Consider the following 24372-nt stretch of genomic DNA (forward strand, 5'->3'; position numbering starts at 1 on the left):
TTCTGCCTTCCTTAGCAGACACCTGTCTTTCAAACCAAGACAACACTTGTGAGGAAATGGTCTGTCTCATTTCATGTTCTACTCAAAAATGTGCTTTCGTCCTAAGATCATAATTGTACAGATTTCCAAGCAAAAGGGTAAAAAATATAGACTCTGTAACTATGTCATACATTTTTAAAGACAAGACCAAACAATTCCCTTTTGAATGTAACAAACAAATTATTTCTCTAACATAAAGGCACCCTGAGATAGGAGAAAGCTTTTGACTGCAGAAGAGCTCATTGAATGTGGAATGCAGGAGCAGGGGGAGGTGGGATGGCAGGCAGCAGTCCAGCAGCTGGTAGGAAAGGTGCATAAAGGCAGAGAAACAACAGAGGATGAGTGGAAATTTTCTAAAGTATCTGGTAATGGTTTCTTCTTCAAAGCACACAACCAACAAAACAGCTTTAAATAGTTACAATCCTATTTGCCAAAATTGCATTAAAATAGAATTTTGAAGAAATGGAGACATGTAGGTTGGTTGATGACTTTTAAACCAGAACGCTGAGAACGTGGAGAATGTCTGTGCAGCAGATTCATAGACTGGGTATGTCTAGAGAATGGTTTTGAGGCCAAGAAATTACAAATTATAAATTGTGCTGGAAACAATTGCGTGTGTGTAGACCCTGTAAGGGAGGAAGGCACTTGAGTTTTCTTCCCATTGCCTAAGGTATGGAGCACCTGCAAATTATTGTTTTGGGGTTGTTTGTCACCAGATGAGCATTAAATTCTGTTCCCAACTCAGCAACAGATGTGCTTTTGTAAGAGCTGCTGTACCTCTTTTTGTTTTTATGTCTCCTGCCACACCCTGTGTGGGGGTTTTAGTTGTAAATTCATCAGGACAGGGATTACCTCTTCCTAGGGGGATTATTTGCAGTGTGGAGTTCACCCTGCAGTGGAGTTAACCCTTCCCACTGTGTGTACAGAATTGACATGGGGTCGCTCATACATGACGATGCCACATTGCCCCTATGTAGGACAGCCGCCTCTACAGAGGCAGCCTCCAAACCCACAGCTTTTCTGTATAAGTGAGGACAAGACTCAGGTTATTCGCTGAGTTAACTTAGTGCTGGAAACAAGTCCCAAGTAACTGTGCAGCCCCCAGCACATTGCATCTCCCATCTGAGGCCACTGGACATTTTTGAAATGAAGGTAGTGTTAATTTGAAGTTGTCCCCAGTCCTCAGGTCCCCTAAAGAGTGATGCTCATTACTGAACAAACTGTTCAGCTCTCTGAGTCTCCTACAGCCAGATGTAAAGAATGGCCCCATGTTCCTTTAACTGAACTGAAATTGTGTGTTGGTATGTTCTGATACGTGTTTTCTGGTAGGAGCAGGGTAAACCCCTCCGATTGTGCCATTCAGTAGACACAGCCTTGTTTATTTTTTAAGCTGGCACAGAAATGCAGGAGAAGCTGAGCTGACCACAAGTCGTTAAATGTTATGACTTGAATTGAATGCTGAACAGTATTGTTAAAGCATAAAGGGAAACTCTGGAATAAATTAACGGGTCATATAATATCTTGCATTTCCCAGAAATGCAACAGCAGCCACCCATCTCTCTTCAACTACTTTCTCAGCTAAAGGTGAAATATTTCTGCTCCAACTCAAGGCATCCAGGAGTCAGACGTTTATGTTTGAGCTGGCCACAGCTGTAGCCATGCTCCCTTTGCAGCTGACAAGGAGCAATGGGACCTCCAGAAGGTGGTTCAGCTTATCCAAAGGCGGATGTCTAAGATGGATCAGAATATTTGCTCTCAGAAGGTGCCTGTTTGTCTCCACTGAAAGAGTTCCTGTGACCACTATCTCCTCCCAGGTATGGGCCATTATAGCTTCACTGAATTAACTGCTGGTGCTGGTGCACAGCTCTGTACTGCTGTGACAGGAGCAGATGGGGCTGATCACCGTCTTCTTGCACTGTTGGTATATTTGAGAGGAAAAGTGTATTAGATGCTTAGGGGCTTCTGTTTGCCATTGGTGGATGGCAGGGTTCATGCTGCACACAATGATCTGATTCATCCATAATTTACTGTGTAAATTTTCCTTGTGTGAGGAATTCTGTTCTTTAGGAGAATTCTTTTTGTGCACTGGTGGAAGTGGACACAGCTACGTTATTGTGAGGGCACACTTGTGCATCTTTTTTCTCTAAGAGGCTTCAGCAGATCTGAGAAAAAACAGTTGTTGTCTTTGCTCCCAGGAGTGATTGTGGGGTCTGTCTCCATACTGATGTGCAAAACCTCAGGGGCTGCCAGAGCTGGCACTGGGGCTGAGCTCAGCCCAGGGTACGAATCCAGGTGAGAAGTGGAGCCAGCAGCCCTGGGAGGCAGCCCTACCTCCTCTGTGTGATAGATGCTCTTCAAAATAGCCAATGACCCTGCACTGGAAAGCAAAGCCTTCTTCTGGAGCTGGACGTGGTCCATGGACATGTCTTCTTTAGTTGCTCCAGTTCTTTGAGCTGGCTTAGAGAAGAGTTTTACACTTGTGTTCTGGAGCAATTGCCTCACATTTATATTCAACTATTTCTAGGAAGGCAGCAGGCAAACTGCATTGGAACTGAAACTTTTTTTGTCTGGATGCAGTCTGCTACAAATTTACTTTCATATGTGTAATTCCAGAAACTTTGATTAGAAGGCTGAAGCTCATTGGAGTAGGAAATTCCAGGATTAGACCCAAAAAATATACGTTGCTTTACCAAATAATACATATTACTGCTTAAAATAGCATAGTTCTAAGGCAGTGGCTGGCATCCAAAGCTTGACATCCATATTTCTGTTGCCAGGATATTTTCCCACTAAAAGTGAATTAAAGACATAAAAATCACTGTCTCTTTAGACTGTTCATTATTATTGCTGGGTTAAGTATAAACAATTTGTCAACACATAACAGACACTTGGAGAAGATATTTCCTTGCAATAATACAAATCTGAAATTCTCCTGGCTGCTTCCTAACCTGGCACTCACAGCCCTGGATCCAACTGCACAGCTCAGAAGTTTTGAAACTAGCCTCTGAGCTGGGCTTTGGGTAAAGTTTCTCAGCAGTATATAATTATTCCCATTATACCTGTTGTCAATGATTCATTGACCGCTGAGACATACATATGAGCTATTTTTCTCTTTATGACTTTTTGGGGGGATGATTCACTGGTTATAAGTGTACATTATCATATGACTAAAGAAGAAAAAAAAAGACAAATGGAGTGAAGTGCCACTGAGATTTTCCATATTAAAACAAAAGAGAGTTTGGTCAATAAAATAGTGATGTTTCTCCCACATAAAGTCAGCAAACATCTGTAAAGCTTCAGAACAGCCATAATCCTACATGTTTCCTTTGGTTTTACACTTCTGCAATGCAATATACCAACATCAGCAGCGTAAACCAAAGTAAACACAGCTGGAAAAGACAGGGGTATATCAGCTTCTTTTCTGAAGGGCTTGGCTGTTCTCTGCTCAGATGTTGGTCCTTCCTTGTTCCACATTAATCCAAATCAGTGATACCAGAGGAGAGCTCTTTCCCAGCAGTGCCACAGGGAGAACAGGATGGGTCATTCAGCATAGCTATGGTGTCAGGGATGCTCACAGCACATCTGTTCTGCTGGGTTTGGCTGCAGGAGAGGGGAGAAATCCTGGTCGTTGACTCCAGTTGAATGACATCACTCCTGGGAAATGGTGGGGCAGCTCTTAGAAATAAATTTGTTTCATATCAGTGGCTGGTGAAAACCCAAAGCAGTCACAGGGCTACCTTGACATCAGTAGCTTTCAGTGCGTTTTATAACCCCCAGGTCGACATGAAGATGGGGAGCAAGGACCTTTGAAGGTGCTGACTGAGAGGTAGAAAAAAACCCTTTTCCCCTGCAAAAACTGGTTGGCAGAGTGAGATGGTCTGTTGAGCAACAGGGAAAATAGATTTATGTGTCACTGTTAGCTTCTGTGAACAAGCCAAAGTGTTCTGGCACAAACACATGATATTTATTCACAAAAATGTGGAATTAATTGCTATCATCCAGATTTTTAATGGGAACATACTTTGTTTTTTGGTTACAATAGTCCTGAGCCTCAGTCATTGTCAGAAGAGAGACTGCCCTGCCGTGTGAAGGGCCCAACAGGAAACAGTGGTGAGTCCAGGGAGGGAGTGCCATGGAAATGTCCAGCCCATGGAAGCTTTGAATGAGGGGAGTTCACTTACACCTTTGTGGAAGTCACATTTATATCCTAATACAAAGGTCTGTTTACATTAGCTTGTTACCAAGAAAATCCTCCCAGATGTTTTACTTATTTCACTGGCTGTTATATTTGATTTTCTTCTTCTCTGACTTTACTTTTAAAAGCAAAGGAGGTGAATTCTCACCTTTCCTCCTTTCTGTCTATATCTGTCTTCATGGCTGACCTGACACATCTTGAAACTGAATCATAGATTTCCTTTGTCTTAGATCCAAATTTTTCTAGCTGGATCTCCCAGGCTCTTGCCAAACACTGTCCTCCAGCCATCTGAGGCTTTGTATCTTCTCCTTCCCCTGCCACACTGTGACCCAAATTGCAGTTTGCACCAGGGCATTCTTCTCTTATCAGAACCACCAAAACATCCTTCTCTTATGCCTCTGCTTGTGCTTGACTTTCCCCTTTGCTTGGACCACAGCTCTGCTGTGGGCTGCTTTGGGATAGAACAGCACTCCTTTAGCATAGAAGTTACAGCTACCAGTTCCTTCAGCCTGTGGAAGGGCCCGGAAAGAGAAAAGGGGCATAAGAAGGAGTGAATGCTAAGGGAATTTGGGAAGGGAGACTGAGCTGAGACAGGAGAGAGTTCTCAGTTACTTAGTTTGACAGGTACTTCCTCTGGGTTAGCAGGGAATATTTCTGCTCTCACCTGAACTGGAATTTGGGTTTTTCTCAGTGTTTCTTCACACTGTTGTACACCACCAGTGTGAATTGTAGTTATCCCTAGATATCCACTCTCCACTGTCCCCTTGGAAATCAACTACTGGACATGTTGAGCTGGGCTCAGTGTGGCATACCCACATGTGCTGCCTGGTGTAGGTTTGCCAGTTTATGTAGATCTGTGGTCTGTGCTCAGCAGCACCACTAAACTCTTCTGTATTTCATATCCTTATTTTCCATTTGAGGACATAATTTACCTGTGTTTTGCACTCTTCGCAGTTTGGCTGTATCTGGGCTATCTGCTCTCTCCGTTTCCTTGGTTAATGAAGAGTTGATTCTGTCCTCACAGAGTCTTCAGACACACACAGGAGAAAGAGATTTTTATCTACAGAGATCACAGATATATGAACTATGTCAGGGTTGAGCAGGTCATTCTGATGCAATTCCATGGAAACACACAGTTACATTTATACGTACAGTCGAGTAAGGTAATTTGGAGCACAGCTGGCCAGTAGTGGGGATTTTCTCCTCTCTAGTCATTGCCATGACCCACTGGCTGGAGGAAAGCCCGAGTTGAAAGGGTCATTTACAGGCCAATAAAGGAATATCTGTTGACTGGGAACGCCAGTCTCAACAGTTTCAAAAACATGTTTTTCTTCATCTTCTTGAAACACAAGATTACACTTAGTCATCACTTATATGGTTGGACTCTTATGATCTCACAATTGCAAACCTTTTCCTTCCTTCCTCCTCCCCCTCTCTCTTTTTCTTTTTTTTTCTTTTTCTGTAGAACCATTTATTAAACATATGTTTTATTCCTGCCTGGGGATTTCCACTCAGTTTTCTGTGGTTGATATCCCAACGTCTAAAGTGGTTCTCAGAGTACGGTTGGGGAGATCTTAGTCAATGCAGCAGGAAAGAAGTCATGCCTATTCCCTTGCATTAAATAGGTGGGTCAGACTTCCAGCTGGTGTAAATTATCCTATTCAGATTGTGGTTGCAGCTTCTCTGGGAGACGTGGAGGAGTAAGGCTTTGCTAACAGAGGTGCTGAGGGAAGTATGCAGTCCTTGTGAGGATGTGTTCACTTTGCCAGAGCACTGTCTGCATTGGCTCAGTTGGAAAGGATGGTGCTGCAGTGCCTTTTCCATTCAAGTAAGTGCTGTATGAAAGTTTATGAAAAATCTGGGTTTGTCTGGCCATGTTTTCCAAACCTTTTTCACCATCTCCTAGGGCTTTGACTCTTGCCTACAGTACCACTAAGCTTTCTTGGTGCTGCAGCAAGTCACTGACTCTGGGTAAAGCTGTCCTACATATCTAACTGACGCCTTCATTTCTGGAGAATTTCCATTAGTTTATCTCAGTGATACACTTTTCAACATCCCTTTCCAGGCAGAAACTCTGTCAGATTCTCTACTTCCCTGGTGAAATACTGCTACACAAGTCACTGCTTTCCCCTCTCGCCCCAAACTCATTATTTAAACCCATCTTCATTGTACAATGTTATTATCGCATTTACTGGTGCATCTGGAAGGCTTTAAACTCAGAAACACAAAACAGAGTAAAACAATTTGTTCTGCCCCAGTGATCTTCTTGGTAGCTAGAGACTTCTTCAGCAACTTCCAGCTCCATTTACTCACCAATTAAACCAAATCCTTGTAATTTAATAGCTCTACGTAAATACTTGCTTGGAATAAATTTTGCTATCTGATGTTATACTGTGATGTACAATTTTAATTGATACAGCTAAAATGTATCCAAGCTTTGAATGATTTTCTTGTGACATGTGCTGTGCTAGTATATTCAAATTGCTATTGTATAATGATGACTAATTCCTTAACTAAAGCCCATCAGTAAAATCTCAGCTTTTTATCTTATTCTTTTGAAGTATAAAATACCATTATTTCATCTCCATAATACCATTTATCTTTTATCTCAGCTCAGTCCTACTGCACAATTATTTACCAGCATCTGTAGTATGATTTTTTCTTGTATATTTACTAAGAACTGAGTCTTAAGTGTTGCAATTGAGTTGTCACCATATGGCTTACCTGGTGACTATGTCCTCAGCACAGTACTAGTGTAACCTTGAGGAAGGTTTCTGGTGGAGAAAATCTGTCTTTTAGGATTTCACTGCTCTCAAGCTCCCTGAACTTCTAACAAATTTCTGTTTGGTCTCAGTTGCTGTGCTCTCTTGAAGAAATTGTAATCTGAAGGGATGTATTTTGGGTAAGAGTAGAGGCCAACAGGTAGCTGCTTGTCATAGGTTAGCAAGCATAGTCCCGGAAGGGATGTCCTTGCTAAGGGGTGCTTACAGTTTCCTCTGGGAATTGATAGAACCTATCAGCTGGCCAGTTTGAATATGGACAATTCTCTAAGCCACTTAAAGTTGTGACCACCTCTGTGATCCACATTTAAGAATAGGCAAACTCCCCCTCCAAGCTCTCTCTCGTTTCCGGCGCTGGGACAGGTGGCTGTGGGGCCCGGCCAGGCCCTGCTTGGGCCAGGCCGGGCCGGGCCACGGCCATCCTGAAGCCATGGACCTGTTCCAGCCGTGGAACCCCCCCCCACTGCCTTGCTGTGGGCAGCCGGAGCGGCTCGGCTCTCCCCCCTCTCCACTTCGATAAGAAAAATTCAACATTCCAGCTGCAAAGCTGCAAGGCCGAGGTGAGATTAACCCTTTTATTGCTGTGAAGAGCTGAAAACCTGAGGGAAGAGAGAGAGGAGATGCTTAAAGCTGAAATTCTGTTGTGAAACTGTGATATATCAGAGTATCCTGTTGTAATTTCATGAAGATATGGGGGGTGGAGTGTTCAACTCGTGAGCAAAAGCACCTGCGCTGAGATAGGCAGATGCTGACGCAGCTGTAATTTCATGAGAAGTTTGGACAGGGAGAGATGAACCAGATGAGGACTTTTGCTCCAAATGGGAAAGGAGAAAACCTCAGTCCCTAGAGATGAACCAGATGAGGACTTTTGCTCCAAATGGGAAAGGAGAAAACCTCAGTTCCTAGAGATGCTCCCAGAGATAGTCCTAACGATGAAGATAATGAAGACCCTTTGCTCCCAGGGAAGGAGAAGGGCCTCTGTTTTTGTTTCTGAACGGCTCAACCTTAAAACTGTACCCCAAAAAACTTCAAGAGTGGACCCTCGAAAGCAGTTGTGGGAAAAGCTGCAAGTCGGGGGAAAGGACTCACACGCAGGCAGAGAGACTCCTCTTCCTAAATGGACTGAACAATATTTGGAAGTGGGCGGCTGTCTCGTTGTGATAATATTCTCATAGCATGAGCAAGAAGAGACTTCTCTTTCTAAATGGACTGAACAAGGTTATTATGGAAGTGGTAAACAGACTGAACATCTTAAGGGTTGTCTTTTTACATTGTCAGTGGGAGAAGGGAGGAAGGTGGGGGGAGGAGGAGAGTTCTGAAGGTGGTATAATTTTTTTTTTTTCCCTCTTTTAGGTCTGTTAATAAACTTCTTTATATTCTTTCAAGTTTGGTGCCTGCTTTGCATTTCTCCTAATTCTTATCTCACAGCAGATAAACAGTAATGAGTATTTTGGACCAAACCACTACACTGCTCTTGGAATTGCTCGAGAGAGTGTCTTGGTTTGAAAGACAGGTGTCTGCTAAGGAAGGCAGGAGCCTCCCTTGGAATGGCAGATGCGACCCCCCTTTCCTCCAAGTTATTATAATTTTGAAATCAAGGGGCTTTTAGGCAAAGATATGGAAAATAGGAATAACAGTTCTTTACTATTATATATCCATATGTGTATAACCAGTCAAACAAACAGCAATAACCATGGCAGTAACAGCAAACAATCACAAACCCAGTCCCAGCCTTCTCGGCTGTCAGGCCCTTTCCCCTCGGGTGCAGTTCCGCTCGCAGCCGGCAGGGGCGCTGGCGGCTCCCGGTGAGCAGGGCAGGTGCGATGGTTCCCCCGCGGCTGCAGGGGGCGCTCCGGAGCGAGCTCGGGGAGCACGCGGCACTGGTGCCCCGGGATCCCGGGAGGGATGGGACAAAGAAGCTTCACAAACCCCTGGGCAGCCGATCCCGGTGTCCGGCCAGACCCTCGGGAACAGTAGGCTGGAACGGCAGGGACAAGCACAGATCCCGGGTGGTAGAGGAGGTGTATCCAAACTGCGGAGCTGCGGTGGGAACCCCCCTGGAGGTCTGGGCAGGCTGGGCGAGCACGGCTGCAATGTAGCGAAGGCTCGAAGCAATGGCGGGGGCAGGGCGGCCATGGCCTGGCTCCCAGTGGGGCAGGGAAGGTGGGCTTGGGATCCCGGGGTTTCTCTGGCAGAAGGAAAAGCAGCCGAAGAAAGCAGCCTCTCTCTCTGTCCAAATGCTGGGGACCGACTGTCCACACACCCAGGTGAAACAAAAGAGTAGCCAGATGCACCCCACTACAGTGGGTAGGTCTTTTGTTTTTCTGAAGTACCCAGTTATTTGTCCCCCTAGCAACACGTATGGGGAAAATTCCTTTAACAGAAAAAAAACCCCAGGAGAACTCCTAAAACCCCAACAGAGAGGCATTGGAAAATGCAGGTAAAGGCACATCTCTCAGCACTGTGCATTGCTTTGTTCCCGGTGCTGTTCCTCTAGTCCTAGCTGTGTGTGCTTGGCTGTGCCCTTGCCTTGGCCTACACGTGAGAGGTTGTCCATTCCTGGAGAGGGGAAAGGCTGCACCTTCATCGCTCTGTATGAGGACTGTGCCACTTTCATTGTTCACCAATCATGGGTCTGATTTTGGCTAATTCCTCTGCTGAACTGGTGGGCAGACCTTGATTTTGCCCTCCTTCAGCCCTTGACCAGGGAAGAATAGGAAGGGGAGAAGGTGGCCAGCAAACTGGATTCTCTGCTTTAAGCTTGTTCTTGGGCTGGAGTAAGCCTTATATTTGGGTTTGGCTTTTCATGAGACAGAATTTATATTTGTTTTTTTCATTTCTAATTTGTTATATGGGAGTGTGGCTTCAACTCTATCTGTGTTGTAGAAGCCTCTTGTTGTTGTCTCTCTGGCCTGCCCTGTACTCTGTGATGTCCAAATACGAGATGCTCATTAAAGAGGTACATTAGGAAAGCCAAACTGCACTTCTCAATTTGCACTTTGCACCACAACAGGTGAATCCGTTAGGCTGCTTTCTTTCATTTCACTGGGATTAATTATAGAGTGAGAAGATACATTTTATGGCAGTGAAGAGCAAAATCTTTGCTTTTAAACTCCCCAGTCTCACAGTCTGCAGGGACAGATTCATCAGGAGAGACAGCACCTAATCCAGCTCTCCTGTGTGCATCAATTAAAACTTCTAAACTGGGGTCAGAAAGTTTGAGCGCTATTCAGTAAACAGAACCTGTGCCGAATGAAAGCCCTAGGCTAGAGCAGGCCCTGCTTAACAAGGCTGCTACCCCAGATTCCTCCTGGAAGGGACAGCTTGTACACTGTCATAAAGTGGAAAGACAGTAGAAGTAGGGTGCACTTAATAAGTTATTCATAACATCTAGTGTATAATATATAGAAAAGAACTAAAACATTGTAGCTGTTTCACCAAATCAGGTCATGCCTGAATGGTGTCTCCAGTGTCACCACGGGCTGCCAGACAGGGTGATACAGGCTGTGTAATTGGTATTGGTGTGAAAAAATAGGGTCCAGAACAGAGAAGATGAGGTTAATAGGGATGGGGTAATAGTATCCAAGAGTAACTTAAGAAATAAAACAGAGAAATTGATAAAGCAAACTTCAGCAGCATGTGCCTGAAGTGGTTTGAGTGCCTGCAGAAACAGTCACAAGGTCTGGTTGCTGTGATGTATGTGAACAGGACATTGTTCAGCGCTCCCTTGCTTTCCATGCCCCTCAATTCCTTAATTTTTTAATGCCTCTATTCTTCATCTGCAAAGTGAGGATCCAGTGTCACCTTTACGAGGATGTGGATTGTCTTAAATTATGAATGTCTGTAAAGCTCTTTGAAATCTTTGCATGGCTCTTGTTTCAGCAGTACAAGGTATTATCTACACTATCGTTACTGCACGTGTTCAGGAAGAGTGCAATGGTTTTTATTTGCAACTGTGGTCCCAGCTGAACTGCAGTTGGATGCTTGGGGGATAGGTGTTCCATTAAAACTGCATGTGGAGAGCTCAGCTGCCTCTAAATGTGAGAGTTGCAGGAGTAATGAGAAAGAAGGCTGCAGGACAGAGATAGGTAAGTGCTAGCTGCAGCTTTTGCTCTATTCTTCCCTTTTTTCTTGTCACTAATCTGGCCAACGAGAAATAAGAATTTATGCCTGTATCTGTTAGAGAAGCATAGCTGGAATGTAAGATTTATTGGCACCAATATGAAGGAGCAATTTCAGAAAGAGCTCTGGAAATAAATTAATGTGTTGGGGTTTAACTTACTCTGAACTCTTCCTCTGCAAGAGCTAATGAGCAGAACTGTTAATCTAATGAGCAGACCGATTAATCATTGACTTTTGCCCTTCTATGTCACCTTTACTAAAGATTCTTAAACCCTCTTTAGGGTTGGCACAAAGCAACTATGGGGTGGGAGTTTTAATATTCTGTTTACAGCTGGACTAGAGACATATAGTGGTTAATTCCAAGCCTTGCAAAGTCAATGAGAGCTTCAGAAAGACCCAAGTGTGAGTAGTGACTCTGCTCTACTGGCATGGCTGTGGCTGAGTTTTCCTGTGCTGTGCTCACACCAATTCTGTGAATGCCCTCAGGTTGTTAAGACAGGATGGTGGAGTCAAAATAATCCAAAATGAGGGGAGGAGTGGCAGGAATTATCATGGTTTTCAGAAGCCACTGCACACATGTTGTACTGTAAATTCCTATTCCAATGTGGGATTGAACATTCTGATATTATAAAAATCTGATCTGTAGTGATGTACAATGATATAACAGGGTTGTGAATGGAGGTGTTTTTTCTACCTAGCAAAAACCTGGTAAACAATGTCCAAAATTTCTTGCTCCCCACAGAACTGAGTTGCAGCCCGCAGGGCTCAGTTCTGTGTGTGAAGAACCTTGGAGGCCAGACATCTTCTTCCCTTAAACCTCCAGGATGCCCAGGAAGTCACAACTTGTAAATCGTTACAAATAGATCATTAGATGAACCATGTTTGTGTCTGAGATAGTCAGCTTGGCACTGGCTTCTAACTGATGCACGGCTGAGGTTTAATGCAGCTCCAAGAGATCGGTGTGTAATGATGCTTTTCCACTTCATTCCAAGGAATGTTTCTTCTCCCCCTCCTGTTCCCTTGCCTCTTTTAACTCTGGTTAACTACAGTGGGGAAAATTCACTCACGAAGCCTCTTCTGCTTTATTGCAGTTGTGTTGCCCAAGGAGGGGCAACTCACTCTGATTTTCAAAGCATTTTTGTAGGATTGAACTGACTTAAAGCTTAATAGGATACGTACGGTGTTACACAGAATGCAGCTCTTGTGCTGTGCACTGAAGATTTACAATTATTTTAATTTAAGCCAAATGAAAATGTTATGAGCCAAGTTATTTTGCAGACATCTCTTCTGGATGGTTATTTGATTCCTTACAGTTCATATGGAAGATTTAACTTGAGGTTTGGCTGCTCTATTCATGTGTCCAAATGTATTTTGGGGGTTTGGTTTTTCAAAGCAGACTTCCTCAGCTTTTGCAGGTGCAGTTTTTTGACCTTGCAACTAACTTTGCCTTCAAAGGGATATTGGGAGCAGGTAAAGTGGGACTCACTGCAGCACAAGAAGTGGCACAACACAGTGGGCACCCAGAATTGTGGGGTGGGGGGGAGTCAGAAACATTCCTGCAAGTCTGTTTTCAGGGATGGGAAGAATCAGGCCAGCTATGTTCTCTGGATGAAGGCTGCGGTATCAGGCACTGCAGACACTGCTTGTGCTTTATTCTGGTATGGGCAATGTGCTGACGTGAGCCTGACCTGTGTGGTGGAAACCTATCTCTTCAAGGCCTCGGGACCCTGTGGCTGATAATGTGAAAGGCTGCCCTGGTATCACAGGTACTTGGGCAAGAAAGGCTGTTAATGCACCTTTTTGTTCATGGAGAGAAGTATTTGCTGCTTGGTGTCCTCCTCCCCCGAGTGCTTGTGTGAAGGTAGACCCAAATGACCCCTGGAAAGCAAATCCTGAGGCTGTTCAGTGCAGGTGGCACGAAGAAAGGGCATTGTGTCCTTGGTAGCTCAGCACTGCCATTCAGTGCTTGCATGAAGTGGTCATAAAGTCAGTTCTGGTGCTATAAAGATGTTTGTAAGATATTGCAGAGGAAGAAATTCCCAGCAGAGAGTTTCTGTGTATTTGATTTGTATTTGGTGTTTGTTGGACCTTATGTGGAATGTCTGGGGGATTGTTTTAGCTGCCACTTCTGCAGAGAGGGAAGATTTCTGGTAGACAAATGGGAGACACTTGTCCTGTCTTCATTTCTGATGTTAATTGGGAGTTTGAAGCAAGTCACTACTATTCAGACAGACACATACTTGCTTGGACGTCCCTGTTTTTCTGTCTCAGTCACACAAGTGGTCAGGCTTAGCACTGGAGACGAAAAGATCTAAAGAGGAAATCATCCCAGGACTCGAAGCTGGACTGGCCAGAGTCTGGATCCTACTGGCCTGAGGGGGAGCCTGACCTTGGCACAGCAAGCTGTGGCTAGCCTGGTACAGGTCAGACCATACCTACAGTCCTGTAGGACTCAAAGTCAGGGCAGAGGGAGAGGAGAGAATGCAGAGCAGACAGAGAAACTCTTAAGTTTCTTAGGTAATTTCCAGACCTGTTATTGCTTCCAACTGCTCCTGCCTTGCTCCTCTCATTGCAGGTCTCCAGAGGACTGGGGATGCTGACAGCCCGACCCACATCACCCCTGCTCCTGCCGGACTTGACAGAAGAGTTTAGTGGTTCCAATGGGAATGAGAAATCAGGAGCACTGTGTGGCCATCCGCTCCCACCTTAGCTCTTTTCAAATGCCTCACCTTAATGGAGAAGGTCAACTTTGTCAACTGCAACAGTGTTTGAATTGTGTTTAACAGGCTCATCTTCTAAAACCCCTCCTGGAAATGGACTCTCTTCGTATTTTAGATTCCAGCATCCTTTTATGGAAATTAACAACCACGTGGAGATGGTCTAAATGCACAGAGCTTTGTTGAGCTAGAGTTGACATTTCCCTAACCTCTTATTAAGCCTATCATAAAGGTATGTTTTTTGAGGTCATATTATTAGCATGATGTGTTTGGCTTCATGTCCAAAGGAAGTGCTCCAAAGATACTAACACACACTGAATTGGAGGAAAGAATGAAGATGATGATATATATGAAGCCCAAGAATTTTAAGTCTGTTAAAAGTTTGACTGGGAAACTCTGATTGCTGAACCATCTGCTTTTAATCTTCCTATTGCTATGCAGTCTTCTGGGAACTTGGGCTTGGCAACAGATTTCCAAATTGCTAAATTAATCTTGTCAGGTTCAGGAAGCACCAGAAAACCCTTAGGAGGTAGATTCTGCACTCAGTTACACCTGTGTGAAGTCACCACCCTCAGCTAACACAGTGACACCACGTTTTCTCTGTAGAATTGTGTGGTCAAATATCTAGACATGCTGATCTGCAAACTGAAATTTGGCTGGATTACTTCTCTAAAGCCTCTTATGGATAAATGACCCTGGAATATTCAAAACAATCTGCATCATCATCAAGCAGTCTCAGATATCCATGTGGATATTGAAAAAAAAATTGTGCAGCAGCATTGCAATAATAAGTCTTTTTACAGCAATATATGTTGATTGAGCCATTGGTTTATGTGTGGATGAGATGTCCTCCCTGCAGCCCTGTTCTGTCAGCGAGGGCTGTCAATATGTACGTGGCCTCATCAAAATAGCCTTGGCAAAGATCTTAAACACATAGCCTCTCTATTAAAAAAAACCCCAGAAGTTAAACCTGCTCTAAGTTCCTTGTATTTGGATAGCAAGCAGAACTGGAAACTGGCTTTAGACACCTGTTAGCTCAAGGAAATAACCATGTAGAAACTCTAATTTCTTAATGTGCATGTCCAGCAGCATGACAAGTGCTCAGCAAACAATGCACTGGAGACAGCTGTTGCTGCTTCCAGGCTTTGCTGGTCTTTCACTATAGCAAAAAGTGCCACCTCTGCATTCCTGGCTTCTCATTCAAAGGCTGTAGCTCAGCAGATGACACCGAGCAGTGGGAAGAAGTGGTGGTGAAGGTCTGGGGAGCCCTTGTGCCCAAGCTGGGCTGGGGCAGCAGTGGGAGCTCCTGGCACCGCAGCTCCACAGCTGCCTCTGCCCCTGAGGAGCCACCTGGCAGCTCCAGCAATAGCTGGAGGGTTTTATTAGAAAGCTGCATTTTCTGGAGCCCTGCTCTGCTCTGTGCCTGTGCTTTGTTTTGCTGCAGAGCATCGCCTCAGAATATTTTCAGACTCCCTGTGTGTCATTAGATGTAAAAGACTTGCACATCTCCCTTGTGATGGCAATGTTCTGCACATCTCCCTACTGGGTATCTCCTGCACGTCTCCCTTGTGCTGGGAATCTCGTGGCACTTTCTGGAAAAGCTGCTCCTGTGCTGTTGGGTCCCTTTGGAGCTTTGCCCTGGAGTAGCTGTGGTGGAGCCTCAGCAGTACAAAGTGGGAAGCAGTATTCCCATATTGCTTTTCTTGTTTAATTCTCAGGGAAAAACCTCAGATTTTTCTAAAAATCCTGTCAGTTTCACTTGTGCAGTCTGACGTACAGCCTGAAAATAGCATTTCAGTGAGAGCTGAGAGCATCAACAATGAACTGACTGGAGGAACAGAAGTTGGCAAGTCCACACTGCTCAACTTTTCCAAAACTAATTTTCCACATCAAGTCTCCTCTTCCTTTTCCCTGTGCTGTTTAAACAGGAATGTAAAAAGAAACTGTTAAGGAAACCCACATATATAATTGTTAGGGGAGGAAGAAAGTTTTGTGGCTGAGAAACAGGAGAAGAGCCAGATGATCCTGTTACTTCTCCTGCCACAGACTTACGTGACCTTGGCAGGCTGACGTTTCCCAGAGCATTGACTAATACTGGCTGTTGGTTCCTTGGACACTCAGAGAGGGACAGTTCAGCCGGGTGTTTTCAGAAGTGTTGAGCAGCCAGATTTCCACTAGGTTGCTCAGAATGAGAAAATGCATTTCTCAACCCTGCTCCTGAACTTTCTGTTCCTCTAAAGCAATGAAAGTGGCCTGCTCTGAGAGGGGAGTGATGGTAGCTGGCAGTGCAGTGGTGTGCTGGCCATGGAGATGTGATCACTCAAACCAGCCGAGTGTCTGTCCTTCTTGTTCCACATTTCCTCATCTGCAGGATGTTCAGTCCTGAAGAGTCAACAGTGAGTTCCTGTATTAAAAAAAAGCCCTGTGCCCAGAGGAGTTGGGGGATAATAAGGCTCCAGGACTGTACAGTCCCCCCATTATACTCCTGTTTCTCCAGAGAGTTGGATTTCTCAAGTGCAATTTGTGGTCTGGTGTTTGGGGCTAATTTTTGCATGAATAAATGGAGTCTGGTGAGGGATAATGATAATTTCTGCTGGGTGAAATCAAGCAATGAAACCATCGTTCCCTAGAAGGGAAAAGAAGAGGTTGTTTTTATCCCACACCTTCCCAATATACAAGGGAAGGCTTTGAAGTACAAAAATAGTTGCTGTATTATACACATATTGTAGGATGTTTTCCACTGGAGACTAACTCCTAAACAATGAATTTCCAAGCCACTCCAAATGTGATCCAGCTTTATTCTAACAGTCATGAAAAAAATCCTGATTATAACAAATGAAACTCTGCTATTTGTTTTCTTTTCACAGTTGGAGATTCTGTACACACAGAGAAGTTGCTTAGAGTCTGAAAGTGTTTATCCTGCCAAAAATAAATGTTCTAAAAATGATCACTTAGCATTTTCTGCATCTCTGCATATTTGCTTACCATGAAGAATCTGCTTACAGAGCTTATATTGTATTTTTTTTATATTTCAACTTCAGTGAAGAAAAATTGAGTGTGCTTCTTACCAACACCCATTTCCACTTAAAGTCATGAAATGGTTTTGTAACTATTTTTGTGTGAGCTGTGGTTACTCCAGAGAAGTTTATTTAGCAACCAAAGGTGATTCTAAGAGCCAGATTTTCAAGGCAGCCTTCTAAATACAGCATGGTGTTTGAAATGGCTTGTTTGTATGTGTGAGAGCTTGTAAACTTGCAGGTTTTCATGAATACAGATGGTTTTGTAGCCAGTATTAGTAAATTTAGAAATAATAATATTAGACTGTTGAAGAAAATTCACATTACAAGAGCAGTGCATGTATCAGAACAGCCTTTTTCCAGGAAAATGCAGGAGGAAATTGCTGGGGGAGACTGCAAATTCTGGATGTTCTCAGCCCCACCCATGGTTTCTCCTTCCCTACAAATACTGGTTTTTTTGTGGGTTTGCATATTTACAGAGAATCTTTACTGTTGTATTTGAATGTTTTCAGAACTAATGAATTGGGCCTCCTGTGAAGTTTTACCACCACTTTACAGAGAGGGAGACTGGGAAAGAGAAGTAACTTTCCTGAAGTCTAATAAGATGTCTGGGGAGCTTTGGAAGACGTACAGCTCTTCATCCTTAGGAGGTGGCAGCTTTTTTTACCCTGTGAGCATGTTGGCTCCCTCTGGCTGTGCCATCTTTGGGAGGGTGCTGCAGTTCATTGACCCTATTGCTCTGGGCTTAGTGACGGTCTCTTGGGGAGGCTTCTACAGTTCTTCCACTTCATATGTTAAAAGTTTGTCTTGTTCCCTTTCGGACCTGTAGAAACCACTCAATGAATTGCTAATGTGCAGTGGGAGGAAAAAGCCTCCAGAAGCTTTGCAAGTGCAAGATCACAGAGCGCTTGGAAAGGCAGAAGCACGGGCTCCCCTTTGGCAAGGGCTTGGAAACCTGGCTGTCTGCCTAAAGCTTATTTGATGTTGGGAATCCTTTCCCATCTAACTCAGCTGAGCAGGAAGAGTGGAGGGTAGGAGATTCCTAATCAGGGGCAGAGGAGCACCTTGTGGGTGCTGCACCCTGGAAGTGAGGGATATGAGCAGGTTATGGTCTCTCAGTGTGGGCCGGCCTCATGCACGCCTGCCAGGGCCAGCATCTGCTCTCCCATGAGGAGTTTGCATGCTGGAGTACTCCACTCAGTCAGTGGGAGATAGTTTTGTCATAAAGTGTAATATTCTTGCCTAATCTTTGGAATGAACCGCTGTGAGTCCTGTGTGGAACAGATCACAGACACGTGAATCAGCTCTCACGGGGTTACTCATTACTGCAGCTACTCCTTGCTGTTTCCAACTGCAGGCTCTTACCCCTCTCTTTGTGTGGGCCATGCTGCCCTGAATCACATCACAAGTACCATGGGGTCACACATGCATTTAGGATTTGTTTTGGTGCTGGTAAACCTGCCTGTGAAGCTGAGGAGCATCACCCTGCCCGTGTGTGAGTGGGGCTGTGCACCAAGGGGTGCCTGTGGCTGGGCAGCACGAACACATCCCCCTGGCAGTGGGAGCTCTCTCCCAATGCAGAGGCTCATCACTGCTACTTTGGAGTTTTCTTAAAGTAATTTTTAAATAGTTGGATACTTTTCAATCTGCTTTCCATAAAGCTCAAAGAGTTCTTCTTTCTTCTCTCTCCTGATTGCAGATGAATGTAGATTGCATCACTTAGTAAGAGAGAGTGATGAGGCTATTTCTTCTCTTGCCAGCTTGGTGCTAAGCAATGGGATTTCAGAAATCATCCAAACTGCTGCTGCCAAGGCCAGGTTACACGGAGAAGAACCTGTTTCCCCCTCTGCCCAGTCTGTACAGATGCTGCCATTCAGAGAGATGTGAATCAGAGTTCTTTATGCTGCTGTCTTAGTGTCCTGTTCTTAGTTATTGTATTTTAATTGTTGGTTAAAATGGTGTTTAAAATGGGCATGAGAAGTGAGCACCAACACTGTAAGAATAAAAAAGCAGGTAGGAACACTCCTGAAAATCAGAGCTGTACTGTTCTGCTTGTTTGCCTCATGGTGGAATGGAACCTCTTAACCCCTTTCCAGGTAAAGGCAATATTGGCATCAGTCAGTGATCAGCTCTGGGTGGAGGTGGGTGGACAAGGATGTCCTGTGGTTTGTTGTGACAATACCCATAGTTACTGCTACCAATGTGTGCACTAGTGTTGTGGGCACAAGTGCTTGCAGTGTTGCTTTTTGCCCTTCTGAGTGCTCCAGGACACTCATTCACCTCTGAGAACACCGTTACTCCTGCCACAATGAGCTTTAAGGGCATTTTGACTCTGGATACTTAGAAAGGGCTTGGTGTCTTCCCAGCTGAGCAGGTTGATGTCTCTTGCTGTGACTTGCATGAAGACAAAGGTCTCCCTTTTCAAACAGAACATGTGCTGGGCATTCTGGTTGGTGGCAGACACATCAATTTATTTTTTAGCTTCTTTATCTCAGTAGGTTTATATTATTCAGACAGTGTCATTCCACCCACTGTTGATTATAGAGGGCATGATGATCAACCATAAAGGTGAGGAGAAGTTCTTTGTGTTTGCAGTGAGTAGCAGCCTAACAGCTACACTCTTTACTGTGCCACTGTCAGATGTTCCTGTCTCCACGGAAGGGTGTAGCGAGGTGAAGTGCTTTTGTTATCATGGCACTGACTGAGTGGAGCTCATCTAAATTGATGTCACTTGCCACTTACCATGACTGACAGTTGCTATGTCATAGCTCACACAGATACCTGGAATTGGAGTGTTCAGCAGTTCTTCTGACACGGTTGTTTCCCAGCCTTTCTGGAGGCCGCTGATCCATGCATTACATGTGGCTTGACATGAGGGGTGTCTCAATTAAGGATGTTCTCATCTGCTGTCACTGTAACTCGTCCTCTGACAGCTTGAGTTTGAATCCAGTGGAAACGGCCTCACATGCAACAGCCATTTCCCCTCCTGAAGCAGGGATGTTCGTTGCAGTTTGGATTCCATTACAGTTCCAAGACCTCGGGAGCTGGCTCTGCATTTGCACTGCCAGTCTGGGAATAGTTGGCATTGAGCAAAAATTGCTATTGTGTCAAGGATTTGGCCTGGCTCCCTACATGATGAGAAATAGGCACAGAGCCCAGGCAGCATAATGCACTTGGTTTCTTGCTGATTTTTACCTGCCAAATCTGGAGCAGAATAAGCAGTTATGGCTGATGTCACTCTTTTTGGGGTTCTTATTTATTTTTACAGGCATCTGACTAGCTAGATTAGTGAGATCTAAACTCATCCTATGTAACTCAATGCAAATATGTCACATGACTATTTCAACATTTCAGGTTCACGGAGTAAAGTACACCCTGACATGCTTGCCTTATAAAATGCCTGTGGTCTAATTGAAGAGTTCATAAGTTTTTTTAATAACTAGTTGAGATTCTTCTGTTTCCACTGCAAAGCAGCTTTTCCCAAGTTTTTTCACCATTCAGCTAAAATGAACAAAAAAAATATACCCAAAACTTGCTTTTAATGCAGTCCTGACACCACTAAGTACTAGGTTCAGTGATGAAGGCAGGCATGGGATCCACATCCCATTTTGTAATAAAAGGATTTCCCAGTGCTGGAAATACAATAAATTGCCCACATATTGATAAATTTTTGACCTCTCATGCATCCTGTGTGACACCTTGCCATTTCTTAGGGCATTTCAGCCACGGAAATCAAATTCCACAGCAGCTGTTGCTTCTTCAAAACCCAGCTCTCTTCCCTTTGACCACAGAAGCAGAGCTCAGCTGTGCCCTCTTCCAGCACAGCTCAATTGTGTTTGAACTGCAACAAGCAAAAAGGCTGGTTATTTTGGCCTGGAAAGCTCTGTGTTCAAGTGCAGGACTGCTTCCCTGCTGGCCCCCTCCCTGCCTTCCAAGGAAAACAGCAATGCTGGGCTTGCGTGCTCCTTGGAGCTGCAGTGGCACCAGGGTGGCAGGGCTGGACGACATTGGATCGGTCCCTTTGGTGCTCAGTTTTGCAGCCCTGCAGGCCAGATCCTGAAAGCAGATCCTTGAAGAGAAAGCTCTGAGCTCATGCAGATCAGTTTGCAGGACTGAGCCTTGAGAACCACAGTAATTAATAACAACTTGGCAAGGCCGTCCTGGATTTCAATAGGAGTTTTGCACTAGAGCGGGATGAGAATACAGCATTAAAATAAGGCAGACAGTTCACAGCAGGCTGAGGAAAGAGGCCAAAGTCAACAGGATAAAACTCTCCTCTTACAAAACTGCCCTAAACCTTTTTGTCCACACACAGGGTCTTAATTCAAGGCTTGTTGAAATAAATGGGGAAAAAAACCTCATTAATTTCAATGGGTTTGAATTAGCTTGAACCCCAGTTCTGGCCAGAGGACAAGTATTTATAAGCTGTCCAGAGATGAATTTAAGTTGGAAACTAGAGGACAATCTCCAAGTACAGAGCAGGGGGATTCTGGAGCTACCTTCAGCAAAAGGGGAGGTGGCAGAAATGTCTTAATAATCATTAAGATGGAGCTTGACTGAGCTAAAAAGGAGACTGAATAATGCAGTGGGGATGTGATAGCAGTGCAGAGGTCTCTGGTCCTTTCCCACACCAGCCAGGCAGTGGGGCACTGGCCCGTCACATTCCTTCTTTTCCTGTAACTGCAGTTCACAAACCCCTATTTTAGGCAACTGCTATTTTATACTTAGCTTCATTTCAAGGAAGTGATATATCTCCAAATTATTGAGTATTGGGGGTATTTAGCATCAAATACTCCTGACAGGCTTCACACAAACACCACACTGTCTGGTGTCCCAGCTAACATGGCTTTCTTATAATCCTACTGACAAAATTATTTCCAGTCATGCTACTTTTTCTGTTACAGAACTCATGCTTAAAATATCTTTTTCTGAAGCCCCTTGTGTTTTAGCTGAGCTCTCATTCCCTCCCCAACACGTGCTCCTATGAATTCCCAAAAGCCACAGTGACACGAACTTCTAATGCTTGAACTTCGATGTTTGGTGTTTCTCAGATTTTGTGACTGTGCCTCATAAACGGCTTTGATGTGGGTTGGCATCCTCCCTGCTTTCCCAGATTGTCATCTCCTTCCTCAAAGTTTCTGCTTCTTTGCTGTGTTTCACTTTGCTTTGTACTGCCATGAAGCTGGATGGGGATTCACGGGATCGGCAAACCCTCAGCCCCCATCGCTGCAAAGAAGGATGCTCAGTTCTGGCATCTGAAGTGGGCACAGTTTACAGCCAATGTCGTATTTGTAAGCATGTAGAATAGAGAAAATTCATTTTCTAGAGGCTAGTGTGGTTAGTAGGAACCACATCATTAGGTGTTTTAAGGAGCTGTGTATTGTTGGATGTTATCGTGAGGCTGTAAGTCTTCTCTGCTCTGAGTTCCCTGTCACTGCCTGGCTCATGTACAAACTGTAGTATTAGGCCTTTTATTAACATTATGTTATATAAAATATATGTGATCCAAATAGCATGCAGTCCTCACTACTGAAATTAATCAGATTCTAAATAAAATTTAACCTATTTTTTGGCTATCGAAGTTAGCCCACTTTAGTGAAAGAATGATAAATTGCTTGCTGTAAATATACTATAGTACTGAACATAGGTTTTGATTTCCCTTAAAATCCCTTACAAAACAGTACTGTCAGATATTCAACTTATTTTCATTGCAAAATTTAACTAGTACATTTCCAGTGTCTCTTTCCTTACCAAAAAAATAATCCAAATTTAAGACAGTGATAGCTTTTCACAGAGAGATAGTAATATTTTTTTTTAAAAACCAAATCACAAGTCAAAAAATAACACTTCTCAGTGGATGTGAAGTAGAAAATTATTTCAAAAATAAAACAAAATTATGTTTTTTCTTGCTTATTTATTCTTAATGCAGAGTGGAGTGTTGCCAACAGTTAATTAACTATTTTTAAACAAGATTGTTGAAATAAAAGTTCTGATGTAGAATTTGGCAAAATCAATAACCCAGCTAGAAATGGTGTTGTGTTTCATAAGTAAGATTTTGATGCTAATGACATGGTAGAAAACTCATTATCTCACCTGATTTAATCATCCCTTGTGTCAGATTGAGAGCCACATTGTGTTTGAATACAGAGCAGTTTAACCTGGAGGAATTAAAGCCTGTAATGTTACTCAGGGTTTGCACCAAAGTAAATCAGAACAGAATCTGGCCCTTTTTTTTTTTCTTCCAAAACCAAAACACAAATGTGAGTGCTCTGAAGAATTTTCATGATACAGGTTTGTTTTTCTGAGCAACTGTGAAATGAACTGGCTTAGAGCTTGTGCCAAATTTGGCTAAACTCCTGCCAAGTCTGGCATGCTGATTTGTGTGGCAACATTGGCAAGTGAAGCGAAGGTTTACATTGCCTGGGATGTTACACATGAATACAGGACTGGGAAGTGGTCCCAATTCCCTCCCGTTCTGCTCTGTGACCACAGCCAGTCTGAGGGAACGGTTGTCTTTTAATGAGCTCGTAGTGAAAGGCTTGGGCTGAGATTTAAAAGCCATTTTCAGGGAATATGGTGTGTTATGGCCTTTTATCAGCACTGCTGTGACATGTCAGGAACCGCTCTGGTGGTGGGAATTAAACTATTTGTTTTCTGGATAAGTATAGTCGAAGCTATTTCCTGCACATTCCAGGGATGGAGAAGTTGCCCTGCCAATTCGCTCTTGATGTATTTACAGACAGAGAAGCCACCTTTGGACTAGTTTTTGCAAACATCGTGTTCCATTATGAAAATGTTCCCAAGGCTGAGGGTGAGGAGTCTGGCTCAGAATATCTCCCACCCCAGACAGTGTGGGCCAGTGTCTGATCTCAGCCGTGCTGGGAATGTCTGAAGGAATTCCATTAACTTTCCGGCATGTGTTCTGGATGAGCACTGGAGCTGAGGTTAGAGCCTGACCTTCAGTCTTCAAGAGGTCCGAAGTGGACTAAATTGCTGAATTTTTATTTTCACTCTTTTCTAAGCAGGAAATAGCCCCACAGAGCCCTTTTATGTCTCAACTATGGAAGCCTGGAAACTGCAAGGACATCCACTAGTATCCAAATTCCACAATTAATAATGCATTCCCAGAGTGGAGGGGAATTGCTGTGGTTGCCAACAAGAGCTGGTGATTCTGCATGTCAAAAGCGGTATTGAGGAGCTCTCTGAAGGCAGCTCCAGCACCATCAGGGCCATGAATAATGAATAAAATGGATGTGCAGTTCTGGTATCAGCCAAGCTTATAAGTCCATTCTTAAATCCTGGGACCTAAAGCTCATGCTCACAGTGCTTTACTGAACAAAGCTGGCCATCTGAGCTTAGGCTTGACTTAGGTGAAATCATGCTGTACAAAAAAGCAAACAAATGCAAATAGAGCAGTGAGTGATGCTTTCATGGGGCTCTGCAGGTGATGGGAAAATTCCCACTGCCTTTCAGTGACCCTTAAACAAGGCAACATTACTGCA

The 24372-nt window shown here is 44.0% G+C and overlaps 1 long non-coding RNA gene across 1 annotated transcript; it reads left to right on the forward strand.

The window, feature by feature from the left end:
• Positions 1 to 1572: 1572 nt before the first annotated feature.
• LOC121666594 lies at positions 1573 to 16800 on the forward strand. Its single transcript, XR_006016706.1, has 2 exons — positions 1573 to 1853; positions 13712 to 16800. It is a non-coding gene; the product is annotated as an uncharacterized LOC121666594 (long non-coding RNA).
• The last annotated feature ends 7572 nt before the right edge of the window (positions 16801 to 24372 follow it).

The sequence above is a fragment of the Corvus kubaryi genome, unplaced genomic scaffold (assembly GCF_017639235.1).
Source record: "Corvus kubaryi isolate FWS band 111438036 unplaced genomic scaffold, C.kubaryi_AGA036_p1.0 37353, whole genome shotgun sequence".
NCBI lineage: Eukaryota > Metazoa > Chordata > Aves > Passeriformes > Corvidae > Corvus > Corvus kubaryi.